General features: G+C 53.9%; 1 non-coding gene across 1 annotated transcript in view; it reads right to left on the reverse strand.

The window, feature by feature from the left end:
• LOC124728483 overlaps positions 1-867 on the reverse strand; it is a 1,909-nt gene extending 1,042 nt beyond the window's left edge. Inside the window, exon 1 of the ribosomal RNA XR_007007377.1 lies at positions 1-867. This exon is cut by the window's left edge and continues 1,042 nt beyond it. This is a non-coding gene — a ribosomal RNA (small subunit ribosomal RNA).
• Between the last annotated feature and the right edge of the window lie 4,133 nt (positions 868-5,000).

Below are 5,000 nucleotides of genomic sequence, written 5' to 3' on the forward strand. Positions count from 1 at the left end.
TTTAAGCACTCTAATTTGTTCAAAGTAAACGTGCCGGCCCACCGAGACACTCAATAAAGAGCACCCTGGTAGGATTTCAACGGGGTCCGCCTCGGGACGCACGAGCACGCACGGGGCGGTCGCACGCCTTCGGCTCGCCCCACCGGCAGGACGTCCCACGATACATGCCAGTTAAACACCGACGGGCGGTGAACCAACAGCGTGGGACACAAATCCAACTACGAGCTTTTTAACCGCAACAACTTTAATATACGCTATTGGAGCTGGAATTACCGCGGCTGCTGGCACCAGACTTGCCCTCCAATAGATACTCGTTAAAGGATTTAAAGTGTACTCATTCCGATTACGGGGCCTCGGATGAGTCCCGTATCGTTATTTTTCGTCACTACCTCCCCGTGCCGGGAGTGGGTAATTTGCGCGCCTGCTGCCTTCCTTGGATGTGGTAGCCGTTTCTCAGGCTCCCTCTCCGGAATCGAACCCTGATTCCCCGTTACCCGTTACAACCATGGTAGGCGCAGAACCTACCATCGACAGTTGATAAGGCAGACATTTGAAAGATGCGTCGCCGGTACGAGGACCGTGCGATCAGCCCAAAGTTATTCAGAGTCACCAAGGCAAACGGACCGGACGAGCCGACCGATTGGTTTTGATCTAATAAAAGCGTCCCTTCCATCTCTGGTCGGGACTCTGTTTGCATGTATTAGCTCTAGAATTACCACAGTTATCCAAGTAACGTGGGTACGATCTAAGGAACCATAACTGATTTAATGAGCCATTCGCGGTTTCACCTTAATGCGGCTTGTACTGAGACATGCATGGCTTAATCTTTGAGACAAGCATATGACTACTGGCAGGATCAACCAGGGAGCTGCGTCAACTAGAGCTGAGCAGCCGGCCGCCCGGGAGTGTGTCCCGGGGGCCCGCGCGAACACGCAAGCGTCCGCTCAATCATTCTGCAAACAGGAGGAGGCTGAGCTCCCCTGCACAATACACCTCGAAACCCTCTCAGGTCCCGGCGGCGCGCAGCGCCGTCCCAAGTACTTGGTCGGGTTCGAGAGAGGCGCAATCGCCCGGAGTTAGGCGAGTAGACGCTTTCGGTGCGACCACCCGTGCTCCCAACTGAGCTTGCCGCTGCCGACAGAGGCCCGGGAGCGTGCTGTCGTGGCATTGCCGGCGGGAGACAACACGCGCCACCTACGGTGACCGGCAGCTCCAACGCCAGCGCCACAGAAGGACAAAAGCCCCACTTGGGTGCCGAAGCGAACTCTCCCAGCACAGCGCACACGCCAACACATCCGCACAGCTGCGATACAAACCACCAGCGAGAACCGCTGGGGCGACCGAGCAGCAGACGGCGTCGCGGCGCCGAGCGCCGGGCGGCGGCGCATCCTCAACGCACACAGTCCTCAATCGGACCAGCACACTGCAGATGTCCACCGCGCTTCGCACCGGGCCCGCGAGGACCTACTTTGGCCGCACGGCGCCGCGCGCAGGGTGCGCCGGCGCGCAGCTGCGACGCCTGCCGCGTCCGTCGGCCGGCGCGCCTGCCACTGGCCGCCCCCACCAGCCGGCTGTAGCGCGTGCGCCCACGCACCGCGCGGCCAGCACGCCGGGAGGCGCCCCCTCACCGGCCGGGGACGGTCCCACCCAGCCACCGCCGCGTATCGCTTCACACCCAGATGCCGTTCAGTTTCGTCGGCATGGTGGGTATCGCTGGAACAACCGGTTAGTACCTCAACCTATCGTCGCCATCACCGATTCACCCCTAGCGAGAACAACCGCACCACAACGGGTTACCATTTCTTCATTTGCGTAACTTCACCAGAAAACGTAGGCGTCCATCGCCATTTGCAACTTCAACCATTATTGCATGCCTGTGTCAGGTGTCACGCCACACTACGTCTGCCCACATACACGCAACAAAATGTGCACGCCTAGACAATACGTGGAAGGTGGCCCCCGTACGTATGCGATGTCCATTGCTCGAACGACTGTCAACCGGCTTCTGTAGCATGTCGCAGATATGGAACGCGCTGCACCATGCCATCACGGTGTGTGAGGAGAGACGACTAGGTCCGAATACATCAACAGACAGCTCATGCTGATCGCCATCCACGGCGTCCGTTCCTCCCACACGTCTCTATGGCGTACCACACTGCAATCCAGCTCTCATAGGGAGACGACACGTAGCTGCGTGCACAATATTTGCACTGTATGGTCCGCCGTTTTTGGGCGCAGTCGTTGTACGGTCACACATGTGCCACGATGTATCATTCAGTACATAAGGACGAATGTGCAGTACAGATTGTGGTTCACGCGTACGACATCAGCGGACAGTTGACACAGGCCGCACCACAACGTAGCCTGCGTACGTCGCATGCGAAGGGCATTGAACATGCAAACTTGTCACCAACCACCTTGCGAAGGCAGGGGGCAAGGTGGGGACGTGGGGAGAGGTGGGGGGGGGGGGGGGGGCGGCATGTACGCCCTGCTGCCATCCACATTACAGTGTACAGCAGGAGCATGTGGAAAGTCAGCAAGACTTGCAAGGTGTTTAACATGAAGCGATACACAGGGGAGCGGGCAGTGCGAGTAGCGAACTATATTGCGAGGGTTGCGGGTGGGCAACACTACACTAATTGAACGAGTCGTATAACAATTACAGAGCAGGTTTAGGCGACAACGTGGGTTACGATAGGCGACAACGTGGGTTACGTTAGGGGACAACGTGGGTTACGTTAGGGGACAACGTGGGTTACGTTAGGGGACAACGTGGGTTACGTTAGGGGACAACGTGGGTTACGTTAGGGGACAACGTGGGTTACGTTAGGGGACAACGTGGGTTACGTTAGGGGACAACGTGGGTTAGGTTAAGGCACAACATGGGTTAGGTTAAGGCACAACATGGGTTAGGTTAAGGCACAACATGGGTTAGGTTAAGGCACAACATGGGTTAGGTTAAGGCACAACATGGGTTAGGTTACGGCACAACATGGGTTAGGTTAAGGCACAACATGGGTTAGGTTAGGGGACAACATGGGTTAGGTTAGGGGACAACATGGGTTAGGTTAAGGCACAACATGGGTTAGGTTAAGGCACAACATGGGTTAGGTTAGGGGACAACATGGGTTAGGTTAGGGCACAACATGGGTTAGGTTAGGGGACAACATGGGTTAGGTTAGGGGACAACATGGGTTAGGTTAGGGGACAACATGGGTTAGGTTAGGGGACAACATGGGTTAGGTTAGGGGACAACATGGGTTAGGTTAGGGGACAACATGGGTTAGGTTAGGGGACAACATGGGTTAGGTTAGGGGACAACATGGGTTAGGTTAAGGCACAACATGGGTTAGGTTAGGGGACAACATGGGTTAGGTTAGGGGACAACATGGGTTAGGTTAGGGGACAACATGGGTTAGGTTAGGGGACAACATGGGTTAGGTTAGGGGACAACATGGGTTAGGTTAAGGCACAACATGGGTTAGGTTAGGGCACAACATGGGTTAGGTTAGGGCACAACATGGGTTAGGTTAGGGCACAACATGGGTTAGGTTAGGGGACAACATGGGTTAGGTTAGGGGACAACATGGGTTAGGTTAGGGGACAACATGGGTTAGGTTAGGGGACAACATGGGTTAGGTTAGGGGACAACATGGGTTAGGTTAGGGGACAACATGGGTTAGGTTAGGGGACAACATGGGTTAGGTTAGGGGACAACATGGGTTAGGTTAGGGGACAACATGGGTTAGGTTAGGGGACAACATGGGTTAGGTTAAGGCACAACATGGGTTAGGTTAAGGCACAACATGGGTTAGGTTAGGGGACAACATGGGTTAGGTTAGGGGACAACATGGGTTAGGTTAGGGGACAACATGGGTTAGGTTAAGGCACAACATGGGTTAGGTTAGGGGACAACATGGGTTAGGTTAAGGCACAACATGGGTTAGGTTAGGGGACAACATGGGTTAGGTTAGGGGACAACATGGGTTAGGTTAAGGCACAACATGGGTTAGGTTAAGGCACAACATGGGTTAGGTTAAGGCACAACATGGGTTAGGTTAGGGGACAACATGGGTTAGGTTAGGGGACAACTTGGGTTAGGTTAGGGGACAACATGGGTTAGGTTAAGGCACAACATGGGTTAGGTTAAGGCACAACATGGGTTAGGTTAGGGGACAACATGGGTTAGGTTAGGGGACAACATGGGTTAGGTTAGGGGACAACATGGGTTAGGTTAAGGCACAACATGGGTTAGGTTAGGGGACAACATGGGTTAGGTTAAGGCACAACATGGGTTAGGTTAGGGGACAACATGGGTTAGGTTAGGGGACAACATGGGTTAGGTTAAGGCACAACATGGGTTAGGTTAAGGCACAACATGGGTTAGGTTAAGGGACAACATGGGTTAGGTTAGGGGACAACTTGGGTTAGGTTAGGGGACAACATGGGTTAGGTTAAGGCACAACATGGGTTAGGTTAAGGCACAACATGGGTTAGGTTAAGGTACAACATGGGTTAGGTTAAGGTACAACATGGGTTAGGTTAGGTTACACGTTGTTGTAAGGAAAGGTGTGGGGGGGGGGGGGGGGCGGGGCGGCAGGTTCGTTGATAGTGATTATAGTAAGTGAATGCTTGTGACATGATGAGATTTGTCACGTCAGGATGCACCTTTGGCTTATTAGAGGCGGCGCTCCAATTCTATGCTTGTGTCAGACCTGTGTCTTTGACTCATGTCATTGTTTGTGCGCTGTGACAGGAGGTACTATTGTGATGTTGGGTGCACCGTTGTATAGGACATGTGTGGGTGTTGGTGCCTTATCTGCGCAATGGTGGATGTCGAAAGGGTGGGATATTCTATTTTCCGCATGGACCTCCTGGTCTGGTTGTGATAGTGTGGATTGTGTAATGTGGCGGAGAGGATGCACTGGATGTTGTTCCATGCTGGTGCTTACATATTGTATGTGCGCCTGTTAGAAGCAGAGAGTGGTGCGTGATCAGAG

Source organism: Schistocerca piceifrons, unplaced genomic scaffold (assembly GCF_021461385.2).
Source record: "Schistocerca piceifrons isolate TAMUIC-IGC-003096 unplaced genomic scaffold, iqSchPice1.1 HiC_scaffold_1163, whole genome shotgun sequence".
In the NCBI taxonomy this organism is placed as follows: Eukaryota; Metazoa; Arthropoda; class Insecta; order Orthoptera; family Acrididae; genus Schistocerca; species Schistocerca piceifrons.